The 22746-nt window shown below is 41.3% G+C and overlaps 1 protein-coding gene across 1 annotated transcript in view; it reads right to left on the bottom strand.

Moving 5' to 3' along the window:
* Positions 1–19132, bottom strand: part of COL9A1 (collagen type IX alpha 1 chain) — a 106210-nt gene extending 87078 nt beyond the window's left edge. The window contains exon 1 of the mRNA XM_059083832.2: positions 18998–19132. The gene's annotated coding sequence lies outside the window, so the exon portion shown is untranslated. The remainder of the gene's footprint in view (positions 1–18997) is intronic.
* Positions 19133–22746: the final 3614 nt, after the last annotated feature.

Raw genomic sequence — 22746 nt, 5'->3', positions numbered from 1 at the left:
GACGAGTTGAGAGCTAGGCAAACTCCACTGTCCATTTGTCCCCCATCGACCTATCTGGTGGACTCCTGTCTCCCCCCAGCATTGGGACATCCATTCCCTCACGTTGTCTGGAGCTTTCCACACGGCCCTGGCATTCTTCTTCCATCTACCAAAGTTGCAGTTTCCTAGGGCAGACATTTTGGCTGAGTCACAGAACTACAGAGGGTCTTAGCTTATTCTTATAAGTCAGCCAGGGCTTATCTTACATAAACGGAGCAGTGTATTAGCCCAAAGAACTGACCCTCTAGTGGGTAGGACATCAGAGGAGAAATTGTGCATCTGGGGACCTCCTGACATCCTGAAATCACACAGGGTAAGCCAGCCCTAGCTCCACAGGGAAAAGGGCCTTTTCCAAAGGGACCCTCTCCACTGAAGTTCTCTATTTGCAATACAGATCCTCTAATATTAATACTCTGGGAAAGAAGAGGCAGACTTCCCTATGGAATTAAGTGTTCGAGAAATCCTTTTGTTAAGTGTTTTAGAGATCTCACCTCTGCTTTTGCCTTCTCCCCCCTCCCACTTTGAAGAATCCTCTACAGCTAGGATCTGAAGATAAGTGAGGGGGAAACTTTAATAAAAGATAAAAGAATAGAGAAGAAAATGGGTTTGTTTTTAAGTAGTTTGGCTTCTTTGCAGCTTGGCAGTTTTATTTAAGGTGGTAAAGAGCAAGCAACAACTCTATTAAAGAAGAATGTAAATCCAGAGAAAACGGGATATTTTTATCTCACACGCATATTTAGGACAGTTTTTCTCCTCCTCCCACCTCCATGTTCTCTTAATCGTATTTCCTCATATGACATTAGAGTCTCACAGGGAACAGTGCAAACCCCAAGTTATTCCTGTCTGGGTCAGGTTGCATCCTAAAATCATAGGCACACAAGATTTTTTATCATTAACTCTGTTCCCTCACCTTACTTAACAGTTCTGATCCTGAAAAACCATGTAGAAATGAAATCTGGTCAATCATATCAGACTGTAAATGCATCGACAGCTTGATATTTTAAATGATCCATTTTGTAAATAGAAGTATTCGATACAGAGTAACTGTGTTTTTACCCTTCTTTACTCCCTCCCCACCCAGACACACTGTCCTCTACACAACATAATTATACACTAACATTTTCCTTTCTATAAACCCAGAATTTTGGGCTTCCTTGGTGGCTCAGTGGTTGAGAATCCGCCTGCCGATGCAGGGGACACGGGTTCGTGCCCCGGTCCGGGAAGATCCCACATGCCGCGGAGCGGCTGGACCCGTGAGCCATGGCCGCTGAGCCTGCGCGTCCAGAGCCTGTGCTCCACAACGGGAGAGGCCACAACAGTGAGAGGCCCACGTACCACAAAAAAAAAAAGAATTTTATTTATTTACAGTTTAAATCAGGGAACATCGTCACAAATAATCATCTGCCTTGACCAACTGCTTTCTTTTACTCAGTTTACTCAGTCATTCAACAAACACTTCTTGAATCACTATGTATCCCAAGTATATGCCACTTCTACCAAGGGCTAGGATTGAAGAGACAAAAGGATGAATAAACACAACCTTGCCCTGAGGAAGCCCATGGCCCAGTGGGGAATCCAATACAAAAATGACTGCAAAATAGCGAGTGAAAGAGGCTGCAGCATCACTGAAAACAAGTATGAACTCAGTCCAGGAGCCCTGGGAAATTTTTCATTTAAAACACCTTTTTTTTTTTTTTTAAATTGAAGTAAAATCGGCATGTAACATTACAGAAGTTTCAGGCGCACAGCTTTATAATTTGGCGTCTGTATACACTACAACATGAGCAACACTGAAGGTCTAGTTACCATCCATCACCACACAATTGATCCTTCACCCATTTGGCTGACCCCCGAACCCACTACCCCGTTGGTAACCTCTAATTTGGTCTCCGTATCTACGAGTTCGTTTTTGTTCTGTTTTCTTTGTTCATTTGTTCGTTTCTTTTAGATTGCACATATGAGTGAAATTGTACAGTATTTGTCTTTTTCCTTCTCTCTGTGTGTGTGTTTGTATATATATATATATATATACAATGGAATATATATATCACATCTTCTTTATCCATCAATCCATTGATGGACATGGGTTATTTTCATATCTTGACTATTGTAAATAATGCTGCAACAAACATAGGGGCACATATATATTTTTGAATTAGTGGCTCCACCAACAGTATTAGAGGGTTCCCGTTTCTCCACATCCTTGACAACACTTGTTACTTCTTGTCTTTGAGAATAGCCATTCTAACAGGTGCGAGGTGATATTTCATCGTGGTTTTGATATGCATCTCCCTAATAATTAGTGATGTTGAATAACTGTTCATGTGTCTGTTGGCCATTTGTATGTATTCTTTGAGAAACGTCTCTTCAGATCCTCTGCCTATTTTTTTAATCAGGTTGTTTGGGTTTTTATTGTTCAGTTCTATGAGATCCTGAGATATTTTGTACATTAAGCCCTTATCAGATATTTGATTCGCAAATATCTTCTTCCATTCAGTAAGTTACTTTTTAATTTTGATGATGGATTCCTTCACTGTGCAGAAGCTTTTGTGTCTGACACAGTCCCATTTGTTTACTTTTGCTTTTGTTTCCCTTTTGCTTTTGGAGTCAGATCCACAAAAACGTCACTAAGTCTGATGTCAAGGAGCTTATTCTTCTAGGAATTTTATGGTTTCAGGTCTTACATTCAAATCTTTAATTCATTTTGAGGTAATTTTTGTGGGTGGTGTAAGACAGGGGTCCAGTCTCATTCTTTGCATGTTGCTGTCCAGTTTTCTCAACACCATTTATTTAAGAGACTGTCCTTTCTCCATTTTATGTCCTTGGATCCTCTGTCGTAAGTTAACTGTACATATATGTGTCCATATATTTAATGGCAATAACATACTCTTTGATTACTATAGCTGTATAGCAAAATCTCAAATCAAGGAGCATGATAACACCAATTTTATTCTTATTGTCAAGATTGCTTTCTTTGGCTTTTGGGGATCTTTTGTGGCTCCGTACACATTTTATAATTATTTGTTCTAGTCCTGGGAAAAGTGCCATTGGAATCTTAATGGGGATTGCATTGGCTTTGTAGATTGCTTTGGGTAGTATGGATATTTTCACAATACTAATTCTTCCAACTCAGGGGCATGAAATATAGTTCCATTTATTTGTGTCTTCTATTTCTTTCATCAGAGTCTTATAGTTTTCAGTGTATAGGTGTTTCACCTCTTTGGTTAAATTTCTCCCTAGGTATTCTTTGTTTGTTTGGTTTTGATTGAACTGTAAATGGAATTGCTTTCTTGATTTCTTTTCTGATACCTTCTTATTAGAGTATAGAAACTCCACAGATTTCTGTGTATTGATTTTGTGTCCTGCAACTTTACTGACTTCATTTATCAGTTCTAATAGTTTCTCAGTGCAGTATTTAGGATTTTCTATATATAGTATCATGTCATCTGCAAATAGTGATGGTTTTACTTCTTTCTTTCCAGTTAGGATGCTTTTTGTTTGCCTAAATAAGGCTTCTGATATTATGTTAAATAAAAGTGGCAAGAGTATGCATCCTTGTCTTGTTCTTGATCTTAGTGGAAAAGCTTTCAGCTTTCACTGTTGAGCATGTTAGCTGTGGGTTTGTAATAGATAGCCTTTATTATATGTTGAGATATGTTCCCTCTATACTCACTTTTTTCCCCTCCATACCCACCTTGTTGAGAGTTTTTATCATAAATGGATGTAGGATTTTGACAAACGCTTTTTCTGCATCTACTGAGATGATAGTATGACTTTTATCCCTTGCTTTGTTAATATGGTATGTCACGTTGACTGATTTGCAAATGTTGAACCATCTTTGCATGCCACTTGATCATGATGTATGATCCTTTTAGTGTATTGTTGAATTTGACTTGCTAATATTTTGTCGACAATATGTGCATCTGTATTCATCAAGGATATTGGCCTGTAATTTTCTTTTTTTGTGGTATCCTTGTCTGATTTTGGTATCAGGGTAATGCTGACCTCATAAAATGAGTTTGGAAGCATTCTCTCCTCCTCAATTTTCTGGAAGAATTTGAGAAGGATGGGTATTAAATCTTCTTTGAATGTTTGGTACAATTCGCCAGTGAAGACATTTAGTCCTGGACTTTGGTTTACTGGAAGATTTTAGATTACTGATTCAATGTACTTACTAGTAATCAGTTTATTCCAATTTCTTTTTCTTCATGATGCAATCTTGGCAGATTGTACATTTCTAGGAATTTATCCATTTCTTCTAGATTGTCCAATTTGTTGTCTTATAATTGTTTATAGTAGTCTCTTATGTTCCTTTCTATTTCTGTGGTATCAGTTGTAACTTCTCATCTTTCACTTCTCATTTTATTTGAGGAGTCTCTCTTTTCTATTAATTTGTCTAGCTAAAGGTTTGCCAATTCTGTTTATCATCTAAAAGAACCAGCTTTTAGCTTTATTGACCTTTTCTACTGTCTTTTTAGTCTCTATTTCATTTATTTCTGCTGTGATCTTTATTATTTCCTTCCTTCTACTAACTTTGGCATTCATTTGTTCTTTTTCTAGATCCTTTAAGTGTAAAGTTAGATTGTTTATATGAGATCTTTTCTTGTTTCCTGAGATAGGCCTGCATTGCTATGAACTTCCCTCTTAGAATCACTTATACTGCATCCAGGAACCATAAGTTTAGTTCTGGAACTCTTTCACTTGGTAAATACTTATTGGTGACTTCTCTACCATGAACCCTGAATGGACCTCAGCTCATAAATATGGCAGAACAAGACCAGGTCCCTGCCCCATGGAGCTTACATGCTTCTGGGGAGACAGATACTAAATACGTTTATAAGAAGAAACAGGATAATTTCAGTTGGAACTATTATTTTTTAAAAAATACAAAAAAGGATAAAGTGTGCTAGAGGAAGGGAAGGGTGGGTTTAGAGGCTGATCTAGACTGAGCTGTCAGAGAAGGCTTATCTGAGATGGTAAATTTTAACTCAGACAAGAGAGAATGAGGAGGTAAGACTGATGGGTGGAACTTTAGAAAAGGACTGGGTGGGGAAGTAGAAGTTTGAGTAACTGAGTACATGGTGATTCTTTTAAAATGACAGTTAGAAGGACCATGGGGGAGGAGATGAGTAGGGGATCTTGAAAATCTTTGAAAGAGTTTGGACTTCATTCTGGCTGTTAAGCAAATGAGTGAAGAGTTTGAGGCCAAGAATGACTTTTCAGATGTGTCTTCAGAAAGATGGTTCTGGCATTTCTGGAAAGATGGATTGAATGGATTTGATAAATAAGCATACATACTACTGAAACAAAAGTTTCAGAAAATAGTACTTACCCATTAAGTGTGGTGCACTCTATTTTCTGTTTTATTCTATTACATTTTCTAGTGATGTGATCAGCCCAATAAATTGATTTCAGGACCACCTAATATGTTGCAACCCATGGTTTGAAAAATATTGGGTTAGAATATAGCTGCACTAGAAATGCCCAGAGGTAGCTTTCTTCTTATTTCACAGTACAGGGCACAATAGTTGAGATGCCCCATAAAACTCATGAATGGTAGAACAAGTTCCTTGCTTTTAACACGACTGTATTTTTTAGAAAGTATTCTTTTGAAGTTCCCATTAACTTATAGCATTAATTAAAGATGCCACGACTCCCATTATTAATTACATTATAGAGTAAAGCAAAGAAGAGGCACTTTAAAAACTAGCTTCCTAATAGTATCTAGGCTTAAGTTTTCTTCCCTCTCTCTTGTCTTTAAAAATAAAAGACCCAAAATGCCTAAGGGCACATGTCAGTTGTGTGAGGATGCCACAAATCAGATACAGCAAGGGCCTGAAATTTATCATAGAAATCTGGCTGAGAAGCTGATTAACAATCAGAGAGTAGCTAAAACTAGGACTCCCACAGTTTTGCATTGGGTTCAGTTTTTACTGTAAAGAAATTTCACCACAATCAAAGTCTATTTTGAATCTGCTTATTTTGGTTCTATACTTGTAATTGTAGCCTAATCATATATAGCAAGCACATAGAGCCCCATGATGACAGCCATTTCTCTCTGAAATCACTCACAGATAAATGTGTCCTTGCCATAGACCATTAAGACAACAATGTGTTATTTAACATAAACCCCATCCCTACCCCAAGCCTTTCAGTGTGTTACTTTTGTTTCCTCTAAAATATGAGACCTTTCCTTTCCCCAAGAAAGAGAAAAATCAATTCTCCTCCACCATATGTGGGCTTCCAACACATATTGCTACATCTGCTGCCTTGTGGATCTTCAGTTTGTAGCAGCTGATACATGTCCTGAGCCTCTTTTTCTACTTCCAAGAAACTTCACATTCTGGTACCTCAGCATGTTTTTCTACATACTGTAATCTCCTTTTCTAATAGTTGTTCCCAAAGCTACACCAGAACCACTTGGATGGCTTCTTAAAAACACATCAAGGGCTCCACCCACCAGAGTTTCTGATTCAGAAGATTTCAGGTGGACCTGAGAATGTACATTTCTAGCAAGCTCCCAGGTGCCACTGGTTCTACTGGTCAAGAAAGGCTGCTCGTAAAAGTAACGGTTTCAGCTCCATGAAGATACCCCTCCTTTTTACAGCTGATATTGACTGTAGCACTTAATAAGTGTTTGCAGGATAAATTTTTAAAATAATTATCAGTTGAACTCATAAGACCTACAGGAACTTTCATGATCATGAAAAAAAACTGTACTAATTTCCTTACTGGATATGTATTAAAGAAATGTACTTGAAATTAAATGAAGTACAGGAAACCAAGCCTTCCCTTCTGTACCGTTATCAACTATCAACCAAAAACTAGAAAGTGCGTTCCTGAATTCCATGTTACCCTTTATCAATATATATAGAAAGATCCTTGATTCTGAATTGTTCTTTCTCTTTTATGAAAGAAGCCTTAAATAAACATTGTTTAATGTTGCATCCCAAGAAATTTTGTATGGATTCACTAGCTTCCACACTCTGGGAAAATGCTTTGTCTGCACTAGATGGCAGTGTAATCCTGAAATTTGAAGCCTAAGCTAAGGCATCGGACTAGAATCTGATTTCCAGTCTTTAAGTAGACAACTTTGATTTTATGAAAATATTCCATTCGTGGTTATTCTCCATATGTATATATTGGAGTATTATAATTGATTCCATTTTGGGGTTGTTCTCAGAATAAATGCGCAAATACAATGCACTCTGATTGTTCAGAAAGTCTTTTGAAGGAGAAAGACATTAAATGACCAATTAAATTTAACTCTTCCTCAAGAGGTGAGCCAGCCATCCACTCTGTCCCCCTCACCACCACCAAACTGAGTCTTACAACTAAGCAGGCCAGCCCCAAGGTTAAGAGTATGGGCTCTGAAACCAAACTAGTTAGGTTCAACTCAGCACTACCCCCTTCTAGCTGGGAAACCCCGAAGAGTTCGCTAATCTCCCTGTGACTCAGTTTCCTCTTGTGTCGATATGAATAATAAAAGCATTCACCTTATAGGTATATTTTAAGGGTTAAACCGGAGTTTAACATGGTGCCTGGAACTCAATAAATTTCAGCTACAAATGTTTTTGTTACTGTAACTCACTCTCCTAAACGTAATTCTCCCACTCAGTCCCACTCTGCTGGGGCAGGCGGTGGCTAATTGAGATCTCCTTAGAAAAGCTTTCTCTGTGTGGGTTGTACTGTTGTGCTAGAAGCTGAAAACTCCCAGGCAATATACAACTACTGGAAAACCCACCTACAGCTATCAAAGTAAACCAATACTCACATCTTTGGCTGTTTGCTACACTTTTACGATTCTTCCTCCTACAAAACTGCCCTTAATAAGCCCTGTAAGCTCCGTTCAGCATCAATAAAACCTTCTCTTTCATAATGCTGTGTGGTTCCTGGAGAACATCTATCATGATAATCTCCTTTGTATCTAGCAACAAGCCAACAAGATAGATGTGACCATCCTGTTTTCCTGGCGAAGAAGGAAGACAGCTGCCTAAGTTCATGGTGACAACAGAGGTGCCCAAGTCCACTGACTGAATCTGGAACAGATACAACAATGAAACTGCTGCTTACTGTATACATATATATCTCTATCTATATCTGTATATAATCGGTTTCTTCATTTTAGAAGTAATATGTGCTCATTATAGAAAAGTAGAAAATATAGACATAGAGAACGAAAAAAGAAAAAAACCACTCAGTGAGACAACTCACTATTACCATTTTAGGATATTTTCTCCAGTTCCTTTTCTATGCACACGTTGCGATCATATTCTACATAGTTTCACAACCTCTGTAAATACACGCCACGAAGAACATAGCATTTTCTTTCCCCAAATTTAAATGCAATGATGTGGCATGTACAGAATAGAAAGCAAAGCCCGGGTGTAAGAACTTAGCCCTGAAGTCAAGATTACACCTTTTAATTCTAACTGCTGTAACCTCTAAAGAACAACGGTACAGAAAGGACCATTGAGTAACTGGGGCAGATTCTTCCAGCAGCTCATGGTTTTTGAAAGACATTCCTTGTCTCACCCAAAGCCATGTGGGACCATAAACTCACAACCAACTCACTAACCACAAAGCAGCAGAGGTGTGGCAGGCATTCCAGAGGCAGCAGGGCCACCACAGGGGAGCCATGCCTCCTGCCATTCCTGCATTTCAAATATCCCTGGAGCCATGACTGATGCCAGGAATAGCAAGGCCAACTGACACATGGGCAGGTGATAAAGAGTCTTTGTCCTTAAGGGCTGACCTTAGAGCCTGCGCAAGCTGAAAGGGCTCTAGCATTAGCACAGTGATTCCAGGCAGCCGTCTGTCCAGAATGCACCAGCAGGAGTGGACACGTGGGCAGGGAGTACAGAGATGCTGACAGAGGTCCAGGATCGGGACCACTGGTGTCATCGCAGTCTGTCTGGACCAAGGGCTTCTCCCAGGCTTCCAGGGCTTTTTCTAGATGTGCAAAATAAGGAGGATATGGGAGAAGGGATCCCTCTACCATGCCAAGAACTGCTTCATGCTGTAAAAAGACGCCATCCCGGGGCTTCCCTGGTGGCGCAGTGGTTGGGAGTCCGCCTGCCGATGCAGGGGACGCGGGTTCGTGCCCCGGTCCAGGAGGATCCCACGTGCCGCGGGGTGGCTGGGCCCGTGAGCCGTGGCCGCTGAGCCTGCGCGTCCGGAGCCTGTGCTCCGCAACGGGAGAGGCCACAGCAGTGAGAGAACCATGTACTGCAAAAAAAAAAAAAAAAAAAAAAAAAAAAAAAAAAGACGCCATCCCCTTCAATCTGCACAACTCACTGCCATTTTATAGGGGAGGTGAGTGAGGCTCAAAGATGTTAGAAAACTTGCGAAGGGACACAGATGGCATGCCAAACCTTAGTTTGGTTTATCTGACACCAAAGCCAATGTTCTTCCTATAATTTGTTGTTTCTGAGTCCACACACACACACACACACACACACACACACACTCACACACACGCACAGTAAGCTTAAGTACATTTTCCATCTCACTGTGCATCTAATCCTTCACGATTATTTTCCTTTCTTCATAAACCCCCAAGCTTACAGGGTAGTATAATTATTTCTGTTTCCCTTATTTGTCCACATTTTAAAAAGCAGAAATAGAGTCTATATTGGAAATTTTTAAAATGAATAAATAAACCCCAAGCTAAGAACTCCTTCAAGAGCTGATCAGATTTGCCCTTGTACAGGTCAACAACTTGGTGCCCTAATTGAGTGAGCTGTGTCCAAAGGTTTACTTCACTGGTGCTTTGCTAAAAACTACAAAAAATAGTAGTAACAGTCTTTTCTATATTTTCATGTGGTTCTATTCATATTAAAATTTGTCTCAAATTTTAAACTCTCACAGGTTAGGGACCTCGATTATTTATAATCTCTCTTCCTTTATGACCTACTGCAGCCAGCGTTTGTATATTCTTCAGCACTCAGAATTTCAAGCAACACCATATTTAAAGCACAGTGCTGGGTACTAAGGAAATTTTCAGAGCCAAATAACACTTTATCTGCGCTCAAGGAAGAAGCACACACACACACACACACACACACACACACACACACACACACACACATCCCAAAGCTGTGAAGCACGCTTTGGCCTAAAAGGACCCTTGAATGAAAACAAGTAGAACCACAAAGTTTCTAGAGACAGAAAGTTAAAACTAACTGATACTGTCTAGAAAGATTCAAGAGCATTTCACAGAGGAAGTGACATTTTAACATGACCTTGAGGAACGAATCCGATTTTACAGGCAGAGAAGGGCAGAAAGGATGACAAGGCAGTTGGAATAAGGAGAACAAAACCTCAGAGGCGTCATGATGCAAGGCATGTATTTAGTTATGTCAAAGGTATGACTTCACTGTTTGAAAATATTATTTGTGTGTCATTAGGAACCCAGGGGTTGAGAAAACTAGTCATTAAGCCACACTTGGTAAATAAATAAATAAGGGCTCTAACAATGTTTATTACTGTCTTCTATTAAGCTGCCTATCACATTCATATTTTGTCCCTGCAAAACAAATCAGCAATCCATTTGCTGTCATGGAAAAGGTAGAAGTAAGAGTTTCAATGGTAGGCTGGCACAGTTCCAGGAGGAACTTTTTGTTGTCTGCAAAGGCTTCTCAGTTTGAGAATTTCATCAAGACAAAAGGAATATCAGGTGCCTGGTGCCAGGAGCCAGGGTAAAGGAGGCATGATGTCTTCACTAGGACGCACAAGTTATTTGCCACCCCTTAAATTACAACTTATTTTTTCCCTTTAATATCAGTATTAGGCTACGAAGGCCGCTTTAAGTCAGGGGCTAGGAAGGGTCGATGGCATCACCAGTTAGCAATGCTTTCATTTCCTTGGGGGAAGGCAAATCAGTAAATAAAGATCTACATTACTTAAAAAAATAACAGTCCAAGAGAATCCTGGGTACATACTAAGCGATGGCTTCAGCCTGCAAGAGTGAAGGCACACAGCCAAGAACGGGAGATGCGCTGTGTGCAGGGAAAAGATCTGAAATTGAAGTTGCTCTGAATGGTGAAATAAGCTCTGGAGTGAAGCTCAAACTGGAGACGGGGGAAAAGCCAGAGCGCAGCCAGAGCAACCCACATGGAAATCGGCATGCCCATGGCGGATTTCCTAAAACCTATTCAGTCAAGCAGAACAGAATAATAAAGAAGCAACAAAAGGATAAATGACCCAGAATTATTGGCCTCTCCAAGCAGAACTTGCTACAGCGCGTTGGTTTCAGGAGCAGATGTGGAGAAACTGCAGCCCCACCAGGCTTTCATCACTGTAGATGCTCTTATAAGCTTTGTCATCTGACAGGATACTGTTGAAAGCCAGAAGAACGTGTAAAACATTATTCAAGAATCACCGGAGGGCTTCCAGAGGGCTTCCCTGGTGGCGCAGTGGTTGAGGGTCTGCCTGCCGGTGCGGGGGACGCGGGTTCGTGCCCCGGTCCGGGAGGATCCCACGTGCCGCGGAGCGGCTGGGCCCGTGAGCCGTGGCCGCTGAGCCTGCGCGTCCGGAGCCTGTGCTCCGCAACGGGAGAGGCCCGCAACGGGAAAGGCCCTCATACCGCATTAAAAAAAAAAAAAAAAAAAAAAAGAATCACAGGACTCTCTTGGTACAATATTGGGAAATGTCATTTGGCTACAGATTTGTACCATAATAAACTTGTCCATAAATACACACTATAAACACAGATGGCAAGAAATAAATAACTTTGATGATACATCCAGAGGTTAAATGATAGATCCTTGGTGTGTGTTATTGTGAGACGTTATTTTAAAAGAAAATCCACGAAGTTAGGTGACCCTCACTGGACTATAAATAACCGTGAAAAGAGGGGTTTTTTCAAAAGAAATTGAAAGATTATAAAAAGCCTCAGGGTTTTGCTGTGTTGCCCACAAAGCCCCCCATATTCATTTCTATCGTTCTGTGTCCAGTCACACTGGCAACAAACTCAGCTGTAACTTGTATACCTGCCATTCATGCATTTCCTTTAAAAATAAATGTTTCCTGCCAAGCCTAAGTACCGCTGTTTTCTCAAATGAGAAATAGTGAAAGTAATCTTAATACAAGATTTTTCCCTTCGGGGACTATAGCCTTCCTCTGAGCGCCTTTCTATGGCACCCTTCCCAGCCCTTCTCTGCAAGCCCCAACCCTTCCACGAAGCTCCTCCCACCCTGAACCTCCAGCCGGGTGTTCTGCATTCTTTTTTTTTTTGAGGGTTTTTTATTTTTATCTTTTTCTAAAATCTTTATTGGAGTATAATTGCTTTACAGTGGTGTGTTAGTTTCTGCTTTATAACAAAGTGAATCAGCTATACATGTACATATATCCCCATATCTCCTCCCTCTTGTATCTCCTTCCCTCCCACCCCTCTAGGAGGTCACAAAGCACCGAGCTGATCTCCCTGTGCTATGCAGCTGCTTCCCATTAGCTAACTATTTTACATTTGGTAGTGTATATGTCCATGCCACTCTCTCACTTTGTTACAGCTTACCCTTCCCCCTCCACGTGTCCTCAAGTCCATTCTCTAGTAGGTCTGTGTCTTTATTGCTGTTCTGCCCCTAGGTTCGTCATAACCTTTTTATATTTTTTTTAGATTCCATATATATGTGTTAGCATATGGTATTTGATTTTCTCTTTCTGACTTACTTCATTCTGTATGAAGACTCTAGGTCCATCCAGCTCACTACAAATAACTCAGTTTCATTCGTTTTTATGGCTGAGTAATATTCCATTGTATATGTGTGCCACTTCTTCTTTATCCATTCATCTGTCGATGGACACATAGGTTGCTTCCATGTCCTGGCTATTGTAAATAGTGCTGCAATGAACATTGTGGTACATGAAGCTTTATCAATTATGCTTTTCTCAGGGTATATGCCCAGTAGTGGGATTGCTGGGTCATATGCTAGTTCTATTTTAGTTTTTTAAGGAACCTCCATACTATTCTCCATAGTGGCTGTATCAATTTACATTCCCACCAACGGTGCAAGAGGGTTCCCTTTTCACCGCACCCTCTCCAGCATTTATTGTTTGTCGATTTTTTGATGATGGCCATTCTGACGAGTGTGAGGTGATACCTCATTGTAGTTTTGATTTGCATTTCTCTAATGATTAATGATGTTGAGCATTCTTTCATGTGTTTGTTGGCAATCTGTATATCTTCTTTGGAGAAATGTCTATTTAGGCCTTCTGCCCATTTTTGGATTGGGTTGTTTGTTTTTTTGATATTGAGCTGCATTAGCTGCTTGTAAATTTTGGAGATTAATCCTTTGTCAGTTGCTTCATTTGCAAATATTTTCTCCCATTCTGAGGGCTGTCTTTTCAACTTGTTTATGATTTCCTTTGCTGTGCAAAAGCTTTTAAGCTTCATTAGGTCCCATTTGTTTATTTTTGTTTGTATTTCCATTTCTGTAGGAGGTGGGTCAAAAAGGATCTTGCTGTGATTTATGTCATAGAGTGATCTGCCATATGTTTTCCTCTCAGAGTTTTAAAGTGTCTGGCCTTACAGTTAGCTCTTTAATCCATTTTCAGTTTATTATTGTATATGGTGTTAGGGACTGTTCTAATTTCATTCTTTTACATGTAGCTGTCCAGTTTTCCCAGCACCACTTATTGAAGAGGCTGTCCTTTCTCCACTGTATATTCTTGCCTCCTTTATCAAAGATAAGGTAACCATATGTGTCTGGGTTTATCTCCAGGCTTTCTATCCTGTTCCATTGATCTATATTTGTTTTTGTGCCAGTATCATACTGTCTTGATTACTGTGGCTTTGTACTATAGTCTGAAGTCCAGCAGCCTGATTCCTACAGCTCCATTTTTCTTTCTCAAGATTGCTTTGGCTATTTGGGGTCTTTTCTGTTTCCATACAAATAGTGAAATTTTTTGTTCTAGTTCTGTGAAAAATGCCATTTGTAGTTTGATAGGGAGTGCATTGAATCTGTAGATTACTTTGGGTAGTAGAGTTATTTTCACAATGTTGATTCTTCCAACCCAAGAACATGGTATCTCTCCTTCTATTTGTATCATCTTTAATTTCTTTCATCAGTGTCTTATAGTTTTCTGCATACAGCTCTTTTGTCTCCTTAGGTAGGTTTTTTCCTAGGTATTTTATTCTTTTTGTTGCAATGGTAAATGGGAGTGTTTCCTTAATTTCTCTTTCAGATTTTTCAACATTAGTGTATAGGAATGCAAGAGATTTCTGTGCATTAATTTTGTATCCTGCTACTTTACCAAATTCACTGATTACTCTAGTAGTCTTCTGGTAGCATCTTTAGGATTCTCTATGTATAGTATTATGTCATCTGCAAACAGTGACAGCTTTACTTCTTCTTTTCCCATGTGGATTCCTTTTATTTCTTTTTCTTCTCTAATTGCTGTGGCTAAAACTTCCAAAACAATGTTGAATAATAGTGGTGAGAGTGGGCAAACTTCTCTTGTTCCTGATCTTAGTGGAAATGTTTTCAGTTTTTCACCATTGAGGGCCATGTTGGCTGTGGGCTTGTCGTATACGGCCTTTATTATGTTGTGGTAAGTTCTCTCTATGCCTACGTTCTGGGGGGTTTTTAATCATAAATTGGTGTTGAATTTTGTCTAAAGTTTTTCTGCATCTATTGAGATGATCATATGGTTTTTATTCTTCAATTTTTTAATACAGTGTATCACATAGATCGATTTGTGTATATTGAAGAATCCTAACGTTCCTGGGATAAACCCCACTTGATCATGGTGTATGATCCTTTTAATGAGCTGTTGGATTCTGTTTGCTAATATTTTGTTGAGGATTTTTGCATCTATGTTCATCAGTGATATTGGCCTATAGTTTTCTTTCTTTGTGACGTCTTTGTCTGGTTTCTGTATCAGGGTGATGGTGTCCTCATAGAATGAGTTTAGGAGTGTTCCTCCCTCTGCTATATTTTGGAAGAGTTTGAGAAGGATAGGTGTTAGCTCTTCCCTAAATGTTTGATAGAATTCACCTGTGAAGCCATCTGGTCCTGGGCTTGTTTGTTGGAAGATTTTTAATCAAAGATTCCATTTCAGTGCTTGTGATTGGTCTGTTTATATTTTCTATTTCTTCCTGGTTCAGTCTCGGAAGGTTGTGCTTTTCTAAGAATGTGTCCATTTCTTCCAGGTTGTCCATTTTATTGGCATATAGTTGCTTATAGTAATCTCTCATGATCCTTTGTATTTCTGCAGTGTCAGTTGTTACTGCTTCGTTTTCATTACTAATTCTATTGATTTGAGTCTTCTTCCTTTTTTTCTTGATGAGTCTAGATAATGTTTTATCAATTTTGTTTATCTTCTCAAAGAACCAGCTTTTAGTTTTATTGATCTTTGCTATTGTTTCCTTCATTTCTTTTTCATTTATTTCTGATCTGATCTTTATTATTTCTTTCCTTCTGCTAACTTTGGGGGATTTTTGTTCTTCTTTCTCTAATTGCTTTAGGTATAAGGTTAGGTTGTTTATTTGAGACTTTTCTAGTTTCTTAAGGTAAGATTGTATTGCTATAAACTTCCCTCTTAGAACTGCTTTTGCTGCATCCCATAGGTTTTGGGTCATCATGTTTTCATTGTCATTTGCTTCTAGGTATTTTTTAATTTCCTCTTTGATTTCTTCAGTGATCTCTTGGTTATTAAGTAGTGTATTGTTTAGCCTCCATGTGTTTGTATTTTTTACAGATTTTTTCCTGTAATTGATATCTAGTCTCATAGCATTGTGGTCAGAAAAGATGCTTGATACAATTTCAATTTTCTTAAACTTAGCAAGGCTTGATTTGTGACCCAAGATATGATCTATCCTGGAGATTGTTCCATGAGCACTTGAGAAGATAGTGTATTCTGTTGTTTTTGTATGGAGTGTCCTATAAATATTAAGTCCACCTTGTTTAATGTATCATTTAAAGCTTGTGTTTCCTTATTTATTTTCATTTTGGATGATCTGTCCATTTGGTGAAAGTGGGGTGTTAAAGTCGCCTATGATGATTGTGTTACTGTCGATTTCCCCTTTTATGGCTGTTAGCATTTGCCTTATGTATTGAGGTGCTCCTATGTTGGGTGCATAAATGTTTACAATTGTTATATCTTCTACTTGGATTCATCCCTTGATCATTATGTAGTGTCCTTCTTTGTCTCTTGTAATACTCTTTGTTTTAAAGTCTATTTTTTCTGATATTAGAATTGCTACTCCAGCTGTCTTTTGATTTCCATTTGCATGGAATATCTTTTTCCATCCCATCACTTTCAGTCTGTATGTGTCCCTAGGTGTGAAGTGGGTCTCTTGTAGCCAGCATATATACGGGTCTTGTTTTTGTATCCATTCAGCCAGTCTATGTATTTTGGTTGGAGCATTTAATCTATTTACATTTAAGGTAATTATCAATATGTATGTTCTTATTACCATTTTCTTAATTGTTTTGGGTTTGTTATTGTAGGTCTTTTCCTTCTCTTGTGTTTCCTGCCTAGACAAATTCCTTTAGCATTTGTTGTAAAGCTTGTTTGGTGGTGCTGAATTCTCTTAGCTTTTGCTTGTCTGTTAAGATTTTAATTTCTCCGTCGAATCTGAACAAGATCCTTGCTGGGTAGAGTAATCTTGGTTGTAGGTTTTTCCCTTTCATCACTTTAAATATATCCTTCCACTCCCTTCTGGCTTGCAGAGTTTCTGCTGAAAGATCAGCTGTTAACCTTATGGGGATTCCCTTGTTATGTTATTTGTTTCTTTTCCCTTGCTGCTTTTAATATTTTTTCTTTGTATTTAAATTTTAATAGTTTGATTAATAAGTGTCTTGGCATGTTTCTCCTTGGATTTATCCTCTATGTGACTCTCTGCGCTTCCTGGACTTGATTAATATTTCCTTTCCCATATTAGGGAAGTTTTTGACTATAATCTCTTCCAATATTTTCTCAGTCCCTTTCTTCTTCTCTTCTTCTTCTGGGACCCCTATAATTCGAATGTTGGTGCATTTAATGTTGTCCCAGAGGTCTCTGAGACTGTCCTCAATTCTTTTCATTCCTTTTTCTTTATTCTGCTTTGCAGTAGTTATTTCCACTATTTTATCTTCCAGGTCACTTATCTGTTCTTCTGCCTCAGTTATTCTGCTATTGATTCCTTCTGGAGAAGTTTTAATTTCATTTATTGTGCTGTTCATCATTGTTTGCTCTTTCATTCTTCTAGGTCCTTGTTAAACGTTTCTTGTGCTTTCTCCATTCTATTTCCAAGATTTTGGATATCTTTACTATCATTACTCTGAATTCTTTTCCATGTAGACTGCCTATTTCCTCTTCATTTGTTAGGTCTGGTGGGTTTTTGCCTTGCTCCTTCATCTACTGTATGTTTCTCTGTCTTCTCATTTTGCTTGACTTACTGTGTTTGGGGTCTCCTTCTCACAGGCTGCAGGTTCGTAGTTCCCGTTGTTTTTGTTGTCTGCCCCCACTGGCTAAGGTTGGTTCAGTGGGTTGTGTAGGCTTCTTGATGGAGGGGACTAGTGCCTGTGTTCTGGTGGATGAGGCTGGATCTTGTCTTTCTGGTGGGCAGTTCCGTATCCAGTGGTGTGTTTTGGGGTGTCTGTGACCTTATTATGATTTTAGGCAGCCTTTCTGCTAGTCAGTGGGGTTGTGTTCCTGTCTTGCTAGTTGTTTGACATAGGGTGTCCAGCACTGTAGCTTGCTGGTCGTTGAGTGTAGCTGGGTCTTGGCATTGAGATGGAGATCTCTGGGAGATTTATGCCATTTGCTATTACATGGAGCTGGGAGGTCTCTTGTGGACCAATGTCCTGAGCTCGGCTCTCCCACCTCAGAGGCACAGGCCTGACACCCGGCCGGAGCACCAAGACCCTGTCATCCAGACGGAAAAAGAGAAAAAGGAAAAAAATATATATATATATCATTGCTCCCAAAGTCCACCTCCTCAATTTGGGATGATTCTTTGTCTACTCAGGTATTCCACAGATGCAGGTACATCAAGTTGATTGTGGAGCTTTAATCTGCTGCTCCTGAGGCTGCTGGGAGAGATTTCCCTTTCTCTTCTTTGTTCGCACAGCTCCCGGGGCTCAGCTTTGGATTTGGCTCCGCCTCTGCGCGTAGGTCGCCTGAAGGCGTCTGCTCTTCGCTCAGACATGACGGGGTTAAAGGAGCCGCTGATTCGGGGGCTCTGGCTCACTCAGGGCGGGGGGAGGGAGGGGCACAGAGGCGGGGCGAGTCTGCGGCGGCGGCAGAGGCCGGCGTGACGTAGCACGAGCCTGAGGCGCGCCGTGCGTTCTCCCGGGGAAGCTGTCCCTGGATCCCGGGACCCTGGCAGTGGCGGGCTGCACAGGCTTCCGGGAGGGGAGGTGTGGAGAGTGACCTGTGCTCGCACAGAGGCTTCTTGGTCTCACACCCGTCTCTGGGGTCCGCGCTGATAGCCGCAGCTCGCACCCGTCTCTGGAGCTCCTTTAAGCGGCGCGCTTAATCCCCTCTCCTCGCGCACCAGGAAACAAAGAGGCAAGAAAAAGTCTCTTGCCTCTTTGGCAGCTCCAGACTTTTTCCCGGACTCCCTCCCGGCCGGCCGTGGTGCACTAACCCCTTCAGGCTGTGTTCACGCCGCCAACCCCAGTCCTCTCCCGGCTTCCGACCGAAGCCCGAGCCTCAGCTCCCAGCCCCGCCCGCCCCGGCGGGTGAGCAGACAAGCCTCTCGGGCTGGTGAGTACTGGTCGGCACCGATCCTCTGCGGGAATCTCTCCGCTTTGCCCTCCGCACCCCTGTGGCTGCGCTCTCCTCCGCAGCTCTGAAGCTTCCCCCACCCTCCGCCTCCCGCAGTCTCCGCCCGCGAAGGGGCTCCTAGTGTGTGGGAACCTTTCCTGCTTCACAGCTCCCTCCCACTGGTGCAGGCCCCGTCCCTATTCTTTGTCTCTGTTTATTCTTTTTTCTCTTGCCCTACCCAGGTCCGTGGGGAGTTTCTTGCCTTTTGGGAGGTCTGAGGTCTTCTGCCAGTGTTCGGTGGGTGTTCTGTAGGAGTTGTTCCACATGTAGATGTATTTCTGATGTATGTGTGGGGAGGAAGGTGATCTCCGCGTCTTACTCTTCCGCCATCTTGAAGGTCTCCTCGAGGGTTTTTAAAATTGAAGTATAGTTGATTTACCATGTTGTATTACTTTCTGCTTGCAGCAAAGTGATTCAGCTTTACATATACACATATATACATTATTTTTTAATATTCTTTTCCATTAGAGTTTATCATAGGATATTGAACACAGTTCCCAGTGCTATACAGTAGGTCCTTATTGTTTATCCATTCTATATATAATAGTTTACATCTGCTCACTCCAACTCTCAGTCTGTCCCTTTCCACCCACCCCCACTTGGCAACCACAAGTCGATTCTCTATGTCTGTGACTCTGTTTCTGTTTCATAGATAGGTTAATTTGTGTCACATTTTAGATTCCACAGATAAGTATTATCATAGGATATTTGTCTTTCTCTGTCTGGCTTACTTCACTTAGTATGATAATTTCTTGCTGCATCCATGTTGCTGCAAATGGAATTATTTCATTCTTTTTTCATGGCTGAGTAGTATTCCATTCTATATATGTACCACATCTTCTTTATCCATTCCTCTGTTGATGGACATTTAGGTTGTTTCTGTGTTCTGCATTCTGATTGCTCGTGGGAAAAGCTATTTGCATGGAATGATGTCACTTTCCATTCCCCAGGCAGGAGGATATAGTGCAGAAGGCAGGGACTTCTAAAATCAGGAGACTTGGCCTTGAGCCCCCCTCGTTCCACCAGTGGTGTCCTTAATTGGTCTTTATAAAAATGTATTATTATTTATTTATTTTTGGCTACATTGGGTCTTTGTTGCTCCCTGTGGGTTTTCTCTAGCTGCAGCGAGTGGGGGCTACTCTTCATTGCAATGCATGGGTTTCTCATTGTGGTGGCTTCTCTTGTTGCAGAGCACAGGCTCTAGGCATGCGAGCTTCAGTAGTTGTGGCACACAGGCTTCAGTAGTTATGGCTTGCATGCTCTAGAGCACAGGCTCAGTAGTTGTGGTGCAGGAGCTTAGTTGCTCCACAGCATGTGGGATCTTCCTGGACCAGGGCTCGAACCTGTGTCCCCTGCATTGGCAGGCAAATTCTTAACCACTGCACCACCAGGGAAGTCCCCTTCATTGGTCTTAAAATCACTGAGTTGGTTTCCTTTTCTGTCCAGTGGGGACCCCCTTAGAAATTCACTGTGAGACCCAAGCTTATCCACGTAAGAGAGCTTTGTAAAGTGTCAAGTAACCTACAAAGGCAATTATTGTTTCGGAAGTATTTAGGGAGTACCTATGATGTGCAGGATCACGGTTTCGCATAGTAATCACAACTGAAGAAGGCAAACTCCCAACTCTCAAAAACCTTAAAATGTAGCAGAGAAGTGAAGACATACATACCCTTACAGAGTAGCAGATAGTAAGTTCCCTAAGCAATACCCCATGACTTCAACTCAATTTGACAAATATCCATGAAACAGGCTCTTGAGCTCCAAAAGTAAACACAGTGGGTCACTGTCACCTGTCTGGCAGGAAGGACAGAGAAACAGTGATGGTGTCAGTACAATCAGATGGTGATAAATCCCGTAAAGAAAGAGCTTACTGGGAATGTGTTAGGTCTGTGTAGAAAGGCAGCTAGAGAGGCTCAAGCCTAGATGTCCATGGGTAAAGTCTGCAGGAGATGGCAGAGTGTGAAATCTGTTTCCAAACACTGGACTTCTATTTCCAGAAAAGGTGAAAAGGTCCAGACGTGGCATTGGATGGACCAGCTCAGTAAGGCAGCCAGCTGGATGCTGGGGGTGGGAGTGGAGGTGACCACGGAGACTCAGCTGTTCTGGGAAAGCGTGAGGGTGGGTTCGCACCACCTCCAGCAGAAGCCTGATCACCACGAGGGGAAGAGAATGGTGCCGACAGAGTCAGGGAACCAGGGATGGGAAAACAGGGACGTTGGTTCCGGGAAGACAGAATCTACGAGACGGGTTTCTTGTTTGTTTCTTTTTTATTTTTATTTTTTTAATTTTTTTTTTTTTTTTTTTTTTTTGCGGTACGCGGGCCTCTCACTGTTGTGGCGTCTTCCGTTGCAGAGCACAGGCTCCGGACGTGCAGGCTCAGCGGCCATGGCTCACGGGCCCAGCTGCTCCGCGGCATGTGGGATCTTCCCAGACCGGGGCACGAACCCGAGTCCCCTGCATCGGCAGGCAGATTCTCAACCACTGCGCCACCAGGGAAGCCCTCTTTTTTAAATCATAACTTTAAAATAGCAATTTTATCTGGGCTCTCTTCTAAGCATTTCATCTATAGTGATTCATTTAATCACACAGCAACCGAGAGCGGTAGTCGCAGTTATTCCCACTGGAGGGATGAGGAAACTGACATGAGGAGAGTTTGACCACATTTGTGGGCTGAGAAGAGGGAACCAGCACCTATAGGGAGAGCAAAGATGCTATCTGAACTCAAAGGAGGGACTGCTCAGGGATTACGGATGATCGGTATTGTCCTTTCCACATTTTTATACTCCTAACTTCTCTACCATAGGCATTATCATCTTTGTAATCAGAAAACTAAACCATACAAAAATGGGCAATCATGGCTTCCCTGGTGGTGCAGCGCTTAAGAATCTACCTGCCAATGCAGGGGACATGGGTTTGAGCCCCAGTCCAGGAAGATCCCACATGCCGCGGAGCAACTAAGCCCATGCACCACAGCTACCGAGCCTGTGCTCTAGAGCCCACGAGCCACAACTACTGAGCTCCCATGCCACAACTACTGAAGCCCGCATGCCTAGAGCCCATGCTCCGCAACAGGAGAAGCCACTGCAATGAGAAGCCCACACACTGCAATGAAGAGTTGCCCCCGCTCGCCGCAACTAGAGAAAAGCCCGCGTGCAGCAACAAAGACCCAACGAAGCCAAAAATACATAAATTGTTTTTAATGGACGATCATGTTAGTGATTAATATTGTCTTTAAATTTGTCCTTATGTCTTCTATGTAAAAATAAGCTTTCCAATAAGAGAGTTAGCATCCTGAGGGTAGGAACGGTCCCTTATTTCTCCTTTCCTGCCACTGTCTGCACCTGAGGTGCGCTCATATGTGTGTGTGTGTGTGTCTGTGTGTGTGTGGCTTTTAAAGGGAACAAAATCAAACCCAACCAAACCGAGACCCTTGTTAATAAAGCCTCAAATTTAGCTTTCCACACCCTAACTACCCTGTGTTGCTGTCCTTGAGTACCTTTAGTATGTGCTTTAATTCTTTTTCCTTCCCCTTCCGTTATCTCATCTCCCACCACCACTACTTAAGGACCTAGGATACAGGCATCCTCTTCTGGGGCCGGCTGGCCAGATGGCAGATATGTCCTGCCATTGGCTCTCACTGTCTTATGTTGGGGATTCACAACTTTCCCCTGTTACATCACCCAGATATCTGAGTAATAATCTGAGCATACTGTCATTTTTGTTTCTTTGTCATTTTCATTATCTGAGCTATACATTAAATTGCAGTCTTTTACATTCAACCTTAACGTAACTTTCCTTCAATGTATAGATTTTCTTAAGTTTGTGGTTGCTGCTGATATTGTTGTTTTTCTAAGGAAGAGAAAGCAAAAATGCCATTTTTCCTATATTTTGATATTTTTTCTTCTCCTTCCCTCTTACCCAACCCATCCCAGAAGTTCATGCTTCTCTTCC

Source organism: Kogia breviceps, chromosome 13 (assembly GCF_026419965.1).
Source record: "Kogia breviceps isolate mKogBre1 chromosome 13, mKogBre1 haplotype 1, whole genome shotgun sequence".
In the NCBI taxonomy this organism is placed as follows: Eukaryota; Metazoa; Chordata; class Mammalia; order Artiodactyla; family Physeteridae; genus Kogia; species Kogia breviceps.
The sequence above is the reverse complement of the archived record's forward strand: the minus strand, read 5'-3'. Positions and strand labels throughout refer to the sequence as shown.